General features: G+C 39.5%; 1 protein-coding gene and 1 long non-coding RNA gene across 8 annotated transcripts in view; one reads left to right on the forward strand and one right to left on the reverse strand.

The window, feature by feature from the left end:
* Positions 1-13,712: 13,712 nt before the first annotated feature.
* The window catches only part of ERBIN (erbb2 interacting protein), a 121,759-nt gene continuing 118,071 nt past the window's right edge, over positions 13,713-17,400 (forward strand). For 5 of the 7 annotated variants that reach the window (XM_063180467.1, XM_063180470.1, XM_063180466.1 and 2 more), the window contains exon 1: positions 14,046-14,263. The gene's annotated coding sequence lies outside the window, so the exon portion shown is untranslated. Of the gene's footprint in view, positions 13,803-14,045; positions 14,264-17,400 lie in introns of those variants that run through there. The other 2 variants (XM_063180469.1, XM_063180465.1) reach the window with 2 other exon arrangements.
* On the reverse strand, positions 14,677-15,799 carry LOC134432075 (uncharacterized). The gene is made up of 2 exons (XR_010031213.1): positions 15,644-15,799; positions 14,677-14,998 (listed from the first exon to the last, which is right to left on the reverse strand). It is a non-coding gene; the product is annotated as an uncharacterized LOC134432075 (long non-coding RNA).

The raw sequence follows: 17,400 nt of genomic DNA on the forward strand, positions 1-17,400 counted from the left end.
TGCTGGGAAGTTGATCTCATCTAGGTTGGGTGCCGTTCCCCGTGTTTGTGCCATCAGCACCACGTGAGCAGCGGTGGCTGCCGCAGGCGGTGTTTGACGCCTCACCTGCTGCGGGTGCTGGAAGGGGAAGCTGCTGCTGCCCCTGCCCTCTCTGCCCGCAGCACGGCTGGCCAGGGCCAGGGGCCAGCAAGGGGAAGCCATGGGCTGCACCAAGATGGCAGCAGCTGCAGCAGTGCATTGCCATGTGCTGCACTGGAGATGGTCCCCACCAGAGGCACCTCGCCACACCTGGACAAAAGCTGCACCTGCACTGCTTTGATTTTCTTCTTAAATGTCATCACAGAGGTGTTACCAGCCTCTCTAGCTGGGCCCATAGCACATCCATCCATTTATCTTCAAAGCCATCAGAGACTGGCTCCGCTGGACATGGTGGAACGTTCTGGCAGCTTCTCACAGAAGCCACCCCTGTAGCCCCACTTTGCCACTACCAAAAAAATGAGGCTATGCCAAATCAACACAATTAATTAATTGCCTCTACTTCTTTTGTATATCAATTAGTGGCCCTAACATCTGAATGATTAGCCTGTATTTTACAGTCAAAATGCATGGCACAGAAGATCTCTTAGCAAATGTAATTATACTTTCACCATATTGTGCTTAGCTTTAATACACTGAAAAAGCCCATTCCTTCGCTGTTGCAGTCTAAACAAAATCAGTGCCTTGTGATCTAAAGCAGTGTCTTGTGATCTGACCAATTTTCAATAAGAGATCTAAGCAAGACTCTTTTTTCAACTGGTAATAGAATTTAGAGATTCTTATTCTTTATTGCATAGACACCTATTACAGTAATTCTTAACTTAGTTTGAGGTGCAAGTCAGCAGAAAATTCCCAGCACTAATAGGTGCTGCTCAGAGTCCCAGGATCCTCAGAAGCACTGTTTAAATGAGAAAACCCAACATACCTTTTCTGAAAAAAAAAAAAATCTTTATTCTGCAAAATACAAGATAAAATAATTTAAATTTCATGCTGCATGTATAAAATTTAAGTTAATGTTATTTTAAGGCATGTTGATTTTGAGTTTTCTGGTTGAAGACTAATGTGATGTTCATACCAGGGCTTTTATTTTGCAACTAAAAACATTTTTGACTGAGATTTTGGAAAATATGAGCATCTTCTAATGATTTTACATTGGCAAGAGAATGGGCTACTCTATCAGTTTTCCCATATGAAGCTATCTACATTAGAGAGTTAGTTATTTCTTAATGAATCTGCTATTTTTAGAACTTCTTTCAAGAACATTTTTAAGAAAAAGAAATCTAGACTTACATTTAAAGTCTGCCTTCAATCTTTGTTCTGTTGTATTTGCTGCACTGGTAGCTTTTAAACTTCTGCCTTTGCCTCTCTTCCCCTGCACTGTCAAACTGCTGCAGAGCACTCACAATTTTCTATGATCACTTGACATGTGTAAAACTGTCTTTCCCTTTTTGTAAAGCAACATCTTGTACTGTAGATGAACAAAGCATTGACGTCACACAACAGTGTCTTTAGAAATGCTGTATTTGTACTCAAACTAGTTTTCATTCTGTATCAGTATCTTTTGTCTGTCTTGTGTTCTTCGCTAAGGGATATCCCATCTGGAAAATAATGGTATGTATTGCAGAAAATAAAAGGATGAGGACAGGTTATTTTCAAGTGGGGTTAAATCAAGCTCATTTTATCACTGCTGTGGTTATGTTATGTTATGTTATGTTATGTTATGTTATGTTATGTTATGTTATGTTATGTTATGTTATGTTATGTTATGTTATGTTATGTTATGTTATGTTATGTTATGTTATGAAATCTACACAAAAATATCTGGGTGTGGAATAGAGAAACAGCAAAGAATTTCTGTGAGTTATTACTCCCCAAACAGCATGAGGAATTAATTTTAACCTGGGTTTCTGTTATATAAATTGCCATCAATGGAAATGGGAAGCTTAGAAGACAACTGTAAACTGTTCCATGTAATTTTTAACTGCAGTGTGACTTGTCCACTCTTTTAATATTTTTATCAGGAAAGTTTAACAAGTAGTGGTGAATGTCAAAGCAGAGAATTCATAAAAGATGGATTTTGCAGTGATGTTTTCTATATATCAGCCTTCTTCAAAAAGATATTGTTCTTTAAAAATTGTCAGGTTCAATATATATGAAAACATTCCCTAAAAACAAAGCAGACAAAAGAAACCACAAACAAACAAAACCCAACAAAAATACTGTATTTGCACAGTATTTTTTTCCTAAAACATCTAGTGAATAGATCTCTCTCCATATATAAAACACTTTCTCTGTTAAAATTTATGTGATTTAGTCAGCAAAGATCACATGAACTGAAACTCAATCTTTTATGATTCAGAAGTCAGTAAAGGAAAATGAAAGAATTGTACAAAACATTCAAAATTACAAACATATACATATACTTACAAAATGTCTAATACTTCAGTTATATAAAAGGCTGCCAATTACATGGAAAAAAATTTGTGTGCAATATGATTCATCTGGCTGCCTCAACATATTTAACACCTGACTAATTAATTTCAAGCATTAGAAAACAACTAAAATATATCCCAGTTTAATTTTTTAACCTGACCATTGGGTGAATAGTATATCTGAGTATATCTCATTAAGTACAAGCAAAATATCCTTTATTTAGATGAACCGCATTTACTGTCCTGTTGTACTGACACAGTGGATTTTTCCTACCTCTGTGATGAGAATTGTCAAGTGGCATAAATTAGCAGAGTCTTAGGGCCTCCTTTGTAACTGTACTTTCTGTAACACATCCAGCTCATGCCAGAGGAAGCATTTAGGAATCTTACTTCCCCTAAAATAAATGGAGTTAAATGCCAAAATACATTTACTGGCTCTAGGTTCTAGCTTTTTGTTCAAAAGTCTGTAATTCATTTCAGCCTTTAATCCTCAAGTGGCAGTAAACAACCACAATGCTCTAGAAGAGCATTGTAAGGCCGAAAACAGAAAAGTACTGAAATAAAATTGAAGTCCTTTGCCAGAAGTTCCAGAGACCTGATGTTATGTATTTATTGATTTCATTAAGTGGAGTATGATATCTCTGTAGGTCTGCAGTTTTCTTTTTGGAATGGTGTGCTGGGCCAAAAGTGGTTATTTTATTACCTACCTCTTCTGTCCTCTCCTTATCCTTCCCTCCTCTTTGTCCTTCCACTTACTAGTCTCCCTCTTCTTCATAGTCACCTTCACCACAGACATAATAACTTTTCCCATACCTTTGGTTGTCCTTACCTCATTTTCCATCAGATTATGATTTCTGCTCTTCAATAAAGCCCTAGGAGAAAAAAGCAAGTCACCCTGAAGAGAGAGACAGATGATGAAACAGCTGCAGAAGTGGTGGTGTGACTATTGCACTGTGGTGAGAAAGCATGGACATGGCAGCCTTATGCCTAACATGGTGTTCATCCCAATTCCATATCCCTGCTTATTCTGCAGAATGAGAATGCCCATGCTTTTCCAGACTTATATGACTATACTAGTTTTGAAAATTAGTTCATGTTGTTTCATTTCCTTTTTCAGTTTACCTGTTTTCCCAAGACTAAGAGTACTGAATATCCTTCTGTTCTACTTGATAATATTAATTTTCATTTATATCCTTCATTTCTTCACAGTTGTACATTTACTTAAGAGTACATACTAACTGCTCAAATCCATTTCCTCTGTAGTGACCAACAGGTATTACTTTTTAAGTATTATTCCTCATGTTTCTCAATGTCGGCAGCTTCTCCCTACACTGTAGCCTTCTTGGTAGAATCTGTACTTACATTTCTTTCCTAAAAGACCACTCCCACAGTTTTCAGAGTGCTGATTCTTCCATTACAACCCCTAACATCTACATCTCTAGAAGCCTATATGCACAGGCAGCATAACTGAAATTTGCCAGGACTTTAATTTGCTTCACACACAAGAAAATAAAACAACTATTGGGACACCTGCATGATATTTGGATGTGGTAAAACTGACCTCTTCTCCACTCATTCCACAGCGGTCTGCTGGGACTGAGTGATCTGTTCCCAAGATAGCACTCTTCTTCACGGGAGACCACAACACCTCTGTTTATCACTCTGCTTTTCACCGTTCAAAGGCTGGTCGTTCCCTGAATGACAGCTAAACTACTTCATTCAGCTCCAGGAAGGTCTTCAGTATTCATTAGCAGCTAATCAATCTCCTTTTTACTGCAGTCCCCTAAATAGGAAAGAGAATGCAGCACTGATGCAGCACTGGCTCTGGGTGATTTCCCTCTTCATGCAATCATTGTGGAAAGAAAGGATTCATAGGACATTTTCTATATGTAGTTGAACAGAAGCAGTCTAATCTCTAGAAGCACAGTCACTGCTTTTAATGTTGGAATAAGGGACAAGACAGCTATACAATAATAATTTTGGCATCTTAAATTCAGTTTTTATTCCCCTAAGAAATGCTCTTTTTGCAGTGAAGCTTAGTTATTTATAATTTCAGTAGCTAACAGTGAAGAAGAGGCTCATGCCTCTTCTTTCATTGGTGAGGAATGATGACGGAGATCTCTGAGATGTTTGCTGCACTACTGAGATTTTCAGGACTTTTCCCTTCTAAAATCAAGCAGTTGAGAAAGAGGGGTGGAAGGAGAAAATGTGTATTGTGGGGGAGGAGAGCAAGGGAAAGAAAGGAGTGTTTTCCACTGAACATCTGAGAGCGACTATTGCATTTGCTGAGACATCATTATTTTTAACTAGCTCTTGAAACTTCTAGGATGGTCACTGTTTGGAATGCACAAATGAAGGAAACTGAGCAGTTAGGGAAAGGAGATCTGCAGACTGCAGCTGGTTGTTAGGAGCAGAGGAGTTTTAAATGCCTACAAGTAACACTGCAAGTCATACTCCCTCAGCTGCTGCCTCTTCCATAGCTTTTCACATTAATGGCATATTAACCAGGCAAAATAAGGAGATTTACTGGCTGATGTTCCCTTCTCAGTATTGCCAGCACAAGTAGTCCATAAAATGGGCAAATTGAACACTTGCTTGTTGCTCTTTGCATGTATCCAGCCAAGACATTTAGGCACTCAGACAAAATGGTCCTGGATTTTATCTGAGCCTTGTTGACATGTCACATCACGTATCACCCTTGGAGTCCTCACTGTGTACACTGGCATCAGCACTGCCTACAGCAAACTGACTTTGGTACGTCTTTCCATGACAAAACCAGCCAGGCTTCTCCTAAAGTATGCAGCTAAATGAAGGATTGCTGGTAATCTATTTGTGTTCTTGGAAGTAGATTATGATTTTATTTGGCATGGCAATAGAAGAGCAGGGCAAGTGCTGTGAGCTGCCTATGGCAGCCAGACATTGTGGTCTTCAAGGTCTAAGGTCCTTCCACTGTGTGAGGAGGCTGTTCATTGTGAGGGTCTGTAAGTGCCCTCTGAAACTCTTGATGTGATTTCTGCTGAACAAGGAGATGAAAATGGCTTGCTGTGCTGTATTATGAGCCTGTAAGGTCATAATGAGGGAGTGAAGTTCGGGGGCAAGTAGGGCCTTTCTTAAGTTTCCTAATCATTCCAGCATATTCTCAGCTTAGGAAAGGCAGGAAGGCAGTAGCTCAGGAAAACATTATGCATGCCTCATTTAATCAGCTCCGGATGGGTAGGTAGACTTTACCTTATCTCAACAGTGAGTACATACTAAAACTGTATCACATGGAATTAAGGTGTTTCAATGTACACAGCGTTAGTGTACTTTTCTGATTCAGTGTAAACAAGCCCTTAGGCAATGGATCTGGAGAGAGATGTAGGATCTTATTTCGATTAGCAATATTAGTGAAGGCAATAAGCTTGTTTCTATGAAAAATATCTCTGCATTTGAAAAAGCAGATCCTTATATTTAAAATCTCTGTGACAGTAGCATGTATGTTAAATTACCTGACTTTCTGGCACATTACTTACTTTTCTTGGACATATGTGTGATTCACATAGCTTTTGTGTCTATATATTTTCATTGACATTTTTCACCTTAAAATGAAAGAGGAATTAAATCTCTGTCATAAGCATTTCACACTGTAAGGATGAATGATTGCACTTTGATATTTGTGCACATACATATGCATACACATGCGTGTATATATGTACATGAGACATTGTTTTATATATATATATATGTCTCATATAATATTTCAGATTTAAGCTTTCCTGGGTCAATTGTGTGTGTGTGTATGTATGGGTATACACAAAACTCTTACTTGTTTTATGATTGTATTAACACATAAAGACATGGCTGAACTAGAGGCAAAATAGTTTATATAGTAAAAATAGATATGTGATGGAAAAGTACACAACCATACCCTGGCAATTTCCCATTTCTTCAAAGTATGACAAGAAGATATCTGCATAGTTCTAAAATGCTGTACAGCCTGACAAGAACAGTGCCATTAACATTTGAATGTCATAAAAAGCAGTTTATGAATATTCACATCTTAGAGGATTTCTCTCCCAAAGGTCTCTTGGTTGTGCAGGGGCTTAATTCAAGATGGTTTCTGTCAAAGATAAAGAAAGAACTTGAAACCAGAACAATTTTTTTTCTCATTTAATACAATTTTGACACACCTAAATGGGTGGTTTTCAGATGAAGGTGCCTACTACTCATAAAGAACTGTGGAAATCATAGGAGAGAGCAACCAAAGCTTGAAAATATTTTAAAATGTATCCCTCATACAGGTAATGGCATCATGTCATTAACTACTCATGAGAAAGTATTTTAAAAGACTGTGCCACTAAACCTTACCTAAACTTCTCCACAGGTTTTCATTGCTAAATTAAGAATTCATTGCCTTTTGTGTAGTAGAAATGACCATCACCTTTCTATATTAAATGGCTGGCAAAAAGTGACAATATAAAGTACCTTGCAGAGGAATCCGCAAGTCAACAAACTTCAGAAAATTAGCCACTATACGAGATGCACTAGGAAAAAAGTCTCAGAACTGCCTTGCAAGGAGTAGGCCTTGCATTTGAATTAACCTCCCATATAACACCTATCAATCTAATAATGCAAAATGGAAGACCTCATTGATAAAATACTCCTGTCTATTGCATAATACTCAATGCTGATATATATGTACAAAAATCCTTTAGATAATTACAGCATTAACACTTCCTTGAAGACTTTTTTCCCATATCTGTTTTTAAACAACAGGTCCAGAGTTAAACTTACAATCCAAAGCAGACCTCCCCTGTACTAACAAGCACTCATTAGAATGAAACCTTGCTGACACAGCCTAAATAAATTTCATGAATACTGACAAATTTAACATGATTGATATCAGTGATCAAAAGAATTAATGGAAATTAATTTTTTTGGGTTTTCTTCGTACTCTTTAAAATGGGATATATTACACCAAGTATGACACATTCTCATGAGAATTACATGCATAGAACTCATCAATTGTTATTCACTGAATAACACTGAACTGGCACGGATAAAACACAGCAAAGGGTAGAAGAATAATTATTTCATTAAAAAAATAATCCATCTCTTGCACAGATCAGGTACCAACAAGGGACCTCCAAGTCATGTTTAAAAAATAATCCTGGGAACTACATTCTTCATGGAGACAGTAGCAACCTTATTTTTAAAGCTGACAGTTCTTGCTGATTCATCCTCTGTACATTAATATTAGCAGCTGTTTTCTCCCCAGTGGTTTAATTGATTAAAATAATTTTATATCCTAAAACCAATTCATCCCACTTGTATTTAGTTTGGGTTTTCCTCCTTCTTAGTTCTCATTAATAATGTCACTCAAGTCAAAACATTTTTCTCCATTCCTAACAGTTGATCTAATTAAAGGTATCACCTTTTCTACAAACTTTGTCTAAATTTAGATCCCACAGTGTCAAAATTCATTGAAGGTCTGTCTCACCTGAGCTGAGTGTGGGTTTAATCTGAATGTGGGCTGTTTTATCACAGCAGTTGGAGATATGCTCTTGGAAATGGGTTGAGTCGATGCTGTCATGATACTCAGATGTATATTCTGCCACATTGCTGATAGCATAGTTAATCAGAAACTATGCATTTTCACTTAAGTTTAAGAAAGTAAAATATTTTAAATATTTTTTCTAAAAATAGAAATAATTACACCTCTAGACTAAAGTGCATTTCTCAAAGTACTTGGTAAAGCCAAGCTCTCTGTTGAGCACTTTTGCTTGCTTGTAGGAATGGAAATGAGTTAATAGAGAATGTTTTCACGTTTGCGGCCTGGAAAGTGACTATTTCCTTACTGATGGGGAATAATGCTCTAGAATATACCTGCCATGTAAAAATGTATAAAAATATCCTTTGATGGAGGAAAACAGTAGATGAAACCTCTGAGTTAAAACATAAAAAATTTATTGTTTACGTCTACCAAGTCTTAGAACATAGGACAGATATAACTGAAAAAAATACCTATTTGAGATTTTAAAAAATACTCTGAAACCATTTTTGTCAAAGGAAAATTAAAAAATATCTATAATGTTTCTATAAGGTTTTCAGTGATACTAGTGATATTAAAGTGCAATTTTTAATATTTTGTTTGTTCAAAGGGAAATGGATATAATATTTGTAAGAGGAGAACATTTTAGCACTTAGAACTATATAATTTCTATTGATTGTGTGAGGAGGAAAAAGGCAAAACAAATGTAGAAAAGGGGAACTGAAGACTTCATAAAGAAGAAAAATGGGGAAGACAAAATTATTCTTTTTTAATTGAACTTAAAATTGAATTTCATATGTAATGAAAGAAATCTGCATTTGCTCTAACAGATTCTGAAAAAAGTAATTCTTTTTCCCAAAGTGAAAAATATTTTGTCATGGACCATATTTTGCAGATGGAAGACAAAAGGATTTTTTAAACTCTCCTAAAAATGGTCCATGGTGGCTTTTCTAGAAATCAAAAACTCTTTTCCTAAAGTACAGTCTGTCAGTTTAAAGATGGAATAGTTCATCTCACTGGACTGTTTGCATGTCCTTCTTTCAAAAGGATTGACCTTGTGATTCCAAATATGGTAGTCCATAAGAAATTCAGTTTGAAATATCATTGAACCAACACTGAAGCCAAGAATTCACACATTGTTAGCATTTACTTTTACATTACTGACATTATTCACAGAAAAACACATGGGAAACGTAAAAAATTTATGTGTGCATACACACAACATTGTGCTAAAGACTAAGAGATTTGTATTGTCAGCATTAGCACCTTCTAAGAAAAATTAATTGTCAAAATAGAGGTAAGCCATAAAATGTAAAATGAATGCAATTCATCCTACAATTAGAGAAATCTGGTTTTATTTAACGTTTGTGTGATGATGGGTCCTACAGAATTAGCATAATTGATTTTCCATATAAGAGTATTCCCAGATCTGATTAGACGTTGGTACAGCATTCTTTTAGGATTTCTATTTGGACACAAACAATCTTAACAGCATAAATTGCTACCCTTCTAGGATACAAGAACTTGGCAAAGGCAGTCCAAAACTACCATTGGGGCATAGGCAATGTACTGAGCACATGGCTTATTTTAGGCAACTTCGCAGTTGGCTTTTTCTGCCAACTTCGTGTGTAACTCTTTGTCTTAAACTAGTCAGCAAAGGATTTTTGGTTATGATCTACAGATGTCAGTGTCCTCACATAGTCTGGCTTCATTTTCATTCCTTTCTCTTTGTTTTCACCAGAACAAGATTTATGTGGTGGTATCAGCTGTCAAAACAGACCCTTAGGCTAAGACGCTGCAGTATAGCTTAAAATCAGTGTTAAGGAGACTGTCCAGGAGCAAAGCACTCCAAATCAGGAAAGGGTAAAAGAACCTTGACACCACATTTTTGTCTTTCCTCCTTCATATGAAATGCTCCTCCATGTCCCAAGTGTTCTTCAGAATTCACAGCTCTCCCATGATAACCAAGGGAGATAAATACAAGCAAAAAGTTACAATATAATGGTTAAAAATAACTCTAAAACATTCCTAACCATGTCTAGAACACAGAATATAAAAAATAGGTTCTGGTGTTACCAAGGTTTTCTCTTGGTACTTGCATAATAATTCATCACTTTCATTTTACTATTTGAGAAACAAAGAAACCAAATGCAGACAAAATTTATTTGTATGGTGTATTTAAGCAGTGTATATTTGGGATTTTACTGAATAGAAGTTGTTTACTGAGTTTATCTTCAAATATGGTAGATACTTATGATGCATTTAGAAGTTATAGCAACACACTTCTAAAACTTAATTGCCACTGAATTATGACAGTTTTGTGTTAATTTCACCAGTATAAATTCATCCAGATGTCAACCACATAAATTCAGAAAATGCTACAGTAAGATATTTTGGCAAATTTAAATTATGGGATACTTAAAATAAACTTCAATATGTACTTGTTAGAGAAAAAAATAATTATTGCCTCTTTGTGTCTTTCAGGTGGTTATTACTTCCACTAATTATTATTTAATATTTGTATTGCAATCACGCCCAGCAGTTCCACTTTAAATCAATTTGAAATCCACCATTCAAGTCTCTACCTGAGCATTTAATAAACAGAAGTGCTTACCCCAGAGGCCTTTCAATTTATTTCCTGGAAAAGTGGAAACATGCAATCATAATGAACAAGAGCAGTAAGAATAGGGAAAAGCAGCAATTAAGCCCTGTCACTCAGAATAAACTATGTAGTAATTGTCCAGACCACTTAACTCCTGAGAGACAAACACACAGGTGACTGTTTCACCAAATGTTCTTTTGATTTAGGTGCATATTGTTGCAGTATTTACTAGTGTTCCTGTTCAAATATGAAAATAGAAATTAAATGAGAGGAGTTTTGGCTTGATGTCCAGCATTAAAATGTGTATAAAGGATTTGTTTAAATGTTCAGTGGGATCAGATGCATAGTCTTACTTGAAAGACTCATTATGTAACTCTGTATTTTGTCCTTTGTGCACCTAATCTGTAATTATTTGGTAACTGGGATACCATCTCTGGGAATTAATATTGCTGGGGACTCTGTTGGAGCTGTAATCTAAATACTGTCTTGATATTTATAGCACATTTAGATCCCTAGGATAACTCCTCGTATTTTCTTAATTTGTACAGATAGTTATATCTTGTCTGTGCACAATGTCTTCAGTAGTTATGCTCCAACTAGCTGTAGTTTCAGCAGACTTTGGATAGGCTTTTACTGTGATAGCTAAAATTGAAACTGAAACAGCATCTTACATTGCAACTAATGTTAACAACTATGGGAGATTCACCATCTGAGCAACAGTTGCTATAATATATATACTATATACTACTTCTCACACCCATCTATTACTTTGCTGCATTAATAAATGCATTGGGAAATTTGCAGTATACATTTCCAAAAATATTGTCACATTAAAAAGTTCTGATAATTCACATAGGAAAGTGCCGTGAAGATTTGATGATGGAGGGCATCAGTTGCAGAGAGCTAATCACATTAATTATCATATGTTATGTGGTTTATGACACGAATGATCAATCATTTGCAAGAGATTAAAAAAAAATTAGTAATTTTATTATAGACACAGTGTAGGGCACCGATGCAGGGCACTGTAGTGAGAAATTCTAAAGCTGTTGTCAGTGGGGGTAAAGTTCTCTTGCTTGGCCTTAGTCCAAAGCTGACTCACTTGAAGAAAATGGCTTTTCCGAACAAGAAGAAATAGAAGCGTTTTAATGTTTTGGGCAATATCTATATATACACATACAATTCTTTTTTTTATAAACTCTGATAGCTACATTTGATGTCGTTTAATTATTTAAAATTTAGGCAGAGATGTAGTCCCCAAAGTAGGGCTGAATGCTCTGCAAAGACAGAGAAAAGTAAGTAAAGAAACAGTAAGTGAATGTTATTATCCTAGCAGAAACACATGCTTCTTTTTTGTATCTGGATACAAGCTGGATATTTGAACATACAATTCCCATATACAGGCAAGAGGTTTAAAATTAATAACACTATTGTTAAACACAGTGGACTTTTATAAAAATTTGATCATCTCTATGTTTTGTTGAGAAAGATTAAACCCTTCATGCAAAACCCTATAAGAAAATAGATAAAGCAAGTAATGATCCTCAATAGGAAGTATCAATGTGAGTTACTGTCAAGGACTGGTAGGGGTTTCAAGGACTTTTTCCATCTAGTTGTACATTAAAATCAGGGACAGGTCAATAGTAACATGACACCATTTTACCTTACTGTTCAATGGCACTTCTTAGCATTTTGCCAATTTCTCAGTAAACAGATTATCATCATAAAACACTGTTCCATCTTAGTTGGTGGCAGTCCCAGTAGAGTAGCCAGGGATTAAATTAGCGTGAAAGCAAAACTACCTCTGTCCTTAGATATGGTCTCTGCTGAGCACAATTAAGGAGCATAAGGTGAGCAGCATGTACAATTCCACCCTGCTGTCAGCTTCATGTGCTGTTATGGCTGAGCAGAACTCCAGGCTCCAGGACTGTTAAAATGGCATATTGCATACACAACAGGTTATCAAATACCCATTTCAAACAATCCAGGAAATTAAACAGAAATTCACTGTTTCTGTTTGGATCACAACTGTACTACTGCAATCCAAACCCAACCGATACCAAAGCCGTGTGACCTATGCACTGCCGGTTTTTCAAGCATGTATTTGTACATGACTCTGTCAGTCAACACGCATTTTCAGTACCATTGTATTGTACTGACAGTGTTGAAATACTTGGAAGGGAAAGTACAGCAGTGTTCCAGGGTTTACGCGAAACATTGTGACAATATGTGCGGCAGTATTTTAATTGTTGTTGTTTGCATCCAAGTTTAACGTAGCACACCCAAACACCAAAGCGTGGGTGGAGGCTGTCAGTTTTTCCCTTGGGTGTGCTCGTTCCCTCAGACCCTTGGTAGCTCCGAGTCAGACAGCACAAGGTGCGGGAGCAGGGGTGGGATGGCCACGAAGGCGCAAAGGCAGCGCCTGACGGCGTGAGCCGGCGCCTCAGCGCTTTCCACAGAGGGTGCGCAACCATTAAATAACGAAGCTGAGCTGTTAACGAGGAAACTTCTGTCATTCAGGACTGAATTTGCCCGTACCTTGCCTGCAGAAGACAAAGTAGGACAGGCCCCACGCCGGGCAGCAGCGGGAGGAGCCATTCCGTGTCGGCGAGACACAGCCCCCGCCCGGCGCCGCTCCCGCCTCCCGCCGGCCCGCGCCCGCCACAGCCCCGCGCTGGCGCCCCCCGCCCCGCCCCGCCCTGCCCCTGCACAGCCCGCCCCCGCCGGGCCCCATTGGCCGCCTCGCCCGTCCCTCACGGCTTTCCCCCAGCTCGGCCCCCGCCCGGCGCTGTCCGCCCGTCCCTCCTCCCACCCGGCACAGCCAGTGTGGGCGCGCCCGCCGCGCCTGCCTGCTCCTGCCGCTGCTGCTCCCGCTCCCGCCCGCCTGCCTCCGCCTCCGCGAGGTCTCGGCCCGGGCTCTGCTCCCGCTCCGCCCCCCGTGCCGCTGCAGTGCCTCCCCCGTCTGGCCAGCGGTGCGCGGCGCCAGCAGCAGCAGGGGCGCGGCGGCTTCGCCCGCGGCCACCTCCCCTTCCCCCCGCCGCGTGTTTGCCCGCGACGTTCATTCCCCCTTCCCACAGCTCCGCCGCCTCCCCCGGCCCCCCGCTGCCGAGGCCGGGGAGGGGGGCGGGAGGCTGAAGCCGCGGGAGAAGGGGGAAGTGTGCGAGAGGAGGCGGGGAGCGAGGGCGGCGGCGGCGGCGGGCAGGTGAGGCAGGCGGCCATCCCGCTTCCCTTCAGCCCTCGGCGGTGGCGGCCGCGCTCGGGCGGCGCGACCCCCGTTGCGCAGCCGGGGGGCATCGGCGGTGCCCATCGCGCCGGGGGGGCGGGCAGGCGGGCGAGGGGCGGCGGCGGGCGGGCCCAGGCCAGGCCGGGCCGCGCTGGGTGTCGGGGGGCGCTGCGGTGCCGCCGCCGGGCGGGGCCGGCGCGACGTGGGGCCGGCCGCGGGGCAGAGCTCGGCGGAGGCCGGGAGGAGCCCGGCTGCTCTGGTGCCCTCTCCCCGTGCACACGAACTCCCTCGTCCTCGGCTAAAGCTGCTAACATTCCTTCTCCTCCTCTCCCCGTTCTCTGGCCTCTCCCTCCCTGAAGAAGAAAACTCGATTGGATTTAACTTGGGGTCGGAAGAAACTCCTGCCTGCTGGATCTGGTTTAGACGCCCCGACAGCTAAGGTAAATAGGGAAGGCTTGGGATCAGCAGCAGCAAAAACAACAGAAAAATCCTTCCTCTGGGAAGGGGGTGGAGAAAAAGCAAGGAGTTCAGGCTTCGTTTTATATCCTGTTTTTGGCCTTTATATTTTGTCTCTGTTTTCCGCCTTGGCCTGCACAGTTTAACTGCTCATTGTATTTCTCCCCGTCTCCCCTGTGAACCGAGGCGCTGGTTTCATGGAGGCAGGGAAAGAGTCTGTGAGACCGAAAGTTTTTAATCTCATCGGACACAGAAGTTTCTTTGTTCGGTCCGAGAAGGCACTGAGCTGAAGCTGCTCGACTGCGTAACTGCTTCTTCAGCTCCCTCCCTTCCAAAACGTTTGGTAACCCTGCAAGTACAATTAACTTATCGAGAAATGAGAAAGTCATAAAGGAGGTAATATATCATAAAGGAGGTAATATATTTTATTTAATCGCAAGCTCTTGAGGCTTCGTGCTTATGTCTGCCTTGTTTTCTGGAATATCAGTTAGTGTCTGGCCGGACTTCTTCAGGATTGCTCTTAAGTTTCTTTATAAAAATAAGTCCTCCTGGTCATCTGTAAATGTCGCAGTTTTTCCACCTTCGATTGCTGCAGTCACCCGTCTTCTTCCCCTTTACCCTCTCTGTTCTCAAAGCGACGAAGTGGGCTGCTTGTTTTTCAGCTTGTATAGTAGAAGTCTGTCCTGCATTTTGATCCTGGCAAAGTTCATCTTAAGAACCTTCATTTAAAACAAAATACAGAGCAAAACCAAAGCAGATAGGTAGTTATTTGACTTTTTAAAGTGCATGCAATTGAAGCTGTTAATGTAGCCTTGTTTGGTTTTGGTGACCACTTTCCCCTTTCTAATTTTTGGAAGAACTCCTTTTCGAAGCTGCTGAAGGGCAAATTAAATGCGAAGTTTTAGCGTAGGATTTTGTACCTCTAGCGCTTGTTACACCAACTAACTAGATGGAAGTTTACTTCTCATGCATCAAAGAGACAATTATAGGTTAGTTCTTTTGTGAAGGCAAGGAGTTTCTCATGTTGTGAATGTTTAGAACGAGGTAGAAACCATAGCTCTGGAATGTTTGTTCCTGTTTGAAACTCACAAGCAACATGTTGGTCATATAGGATGTGTATGCTTCAGTCTTGCCAATGTGTGACATGTATTGGTATTTGGGAGACTTGGACAAAGTAATTTCTGTGCAAAATGTTTAACACTCCTACATAGGTAGATCTTTAACATCGTGGAGTAATTTAGTGATTTAAGAAAAAATAATCCAACTCGATCTGTTTGATATACTGTAAGGAAAAATGTTAACACATAAATGCCTAAAGCAGGTTCAGTGTCTGATAACAAATAAATTGCAACTTATAGACTTACCTTTCCAGGCAGCAGTAAGGGTTATTCTTAGGCATGAGAAAGATCTGGACAAAATAAATGGCAGTGAACTTTGCTTTCCTTATGTGGCTGATGCTTGGCAGAAAGTCTGAATAGAGTAATCCTTATACAAAGAACCATCCCTTTCCAGAGCAGTGTTTCAGTCCCAATAATGACTTGAGATTCTTGAGGGGAGGGTGAGGAGTTGTAGCCGTGCATGACAAATTTAGTTGTAAACCAGTATGTTCATAATCAAGGCAATTTTGTTTCTTTTCAGGCCTTTTGTGTCTCTCATGATGCACTTGATATTTTTCAATGCCATGTAGAAGAATAGTTCCTTGTAGTGGAGGCACAACTTTTTACGCTAGTGTTTTGTCACCATGGTAGCTATGGATAAGGTCCTTTTTTAATGATGAAAGTGTAATTCAGTACTGCTTACAGCTCATGGTTATATCATTGAATGCCATTATGTCATTAACATAGTTTGGGAGTAACATGAAGGGATGTGTTTTTTCTTCAGATCAACAATCACAACTAAAAATCAGTCTGACATAGGTATTTTTATTATGAACAAAATTATTTAACATTACACATGGTAGCTCACGTGCTTGAAACAGCACTTGTATAGCTGTGTGTTGATGGCTTGGGGAAACGTTCTTTTTACCTGACTGGTTCTTATTCCTGAATTAAATTAAGCTTGAGTAAACATCGCTAATTTTAAGAAGGTATGCTCGCAATCAAAGAGGGAGAAGTTGCAGTATATAGCATACTATGGAATGTGATTATCATTAAGATGATTATTATATTAGTAAAATATGAATATATCTGTCTTATGCATAAGCTGCACAGTAGACAATGCTTAGTGTAAACACAAAGCTCTGTAGGGTATCAATTTGCACATCATGTTCATATAGAATGGATAAAGGGTCTCTGTGGAGAAAATACTAAGGATAGTTTCTTAGTGTATTGAGTTGGTGGTCTCAGAAAACTGTTATGATTTGTTCTCGGTGGAATTTGTTGAGAATCTTTAGTCCCAGTCATTAAGAGCCATGCTTGGAAGATCAAAGCTAAGGAAAGGCTTGCACATGTGTAACATACATTATACCTCACATGTTAGCAGTATGTCCTAGAAATAGAAGGGGATGGGAGTAAATTCGTCAGCTGGGCTTTCCGGTAGGGCTGTAATGAATCACTGTCTGTCTGCTCTGCGTTCTTGTTTTCTTTTTGTCCTTCCTGCTCCTAAGCAAAAAGGAAAACCCTTTTGGGAAAATGTTATGTAAAGATCAAATAGTTGGTATGTCATATCTTCCGCAGATTCTCCCTATAGAATAACCTGATCTACTGAAGAAGTGCCTGACATTTAATCCACGTAGAGGAATTAGAAGTCTAACCTTTTCCAAATGAGTTACTAGTGAAGTTGGCGGAAGAGTTACTCATACGGACATCAGAATAGTAGACAGTATTCCTATGTGAGCATGCAAATGTTTGTGGTGACATTTGAAATAGAATAGTTAAGAAGATCATCTAGAAAATGAAGATTTCTAAACATTGCTCTTTTACCTTGTCAGTTTTTGAGTAAGTTCAACAATTTGTCAAAAGACACTTTTCGTATCAGAATGAAAACATTTGAAGGTAGTTTGAGTAGTAAATAGTCTGTATTTAACCATTGGTAGTGGGACTTTTTAAATGATTTTTTTAGCTGTGGAAAGGTTACTTCACTGAAATACAGCTTTCACATTAAACTTAAAATACAGTGTTTG

This window comes from Melospiza melodia, chromosome Z (genome assembly GCF_035770615.1).
Source record: "Melospiza melodia melodia isolate bMelMel2 chromosome Z, bMelMel2.pri, whole genome shotgun sequence".
In the NCBI taxonomy this organism is placed as follows: Eukaryota; Metazoa; Chordata; class Aves; order Passeriformes; family Passerellidae; genus Melospiza; species Melospiza melodia.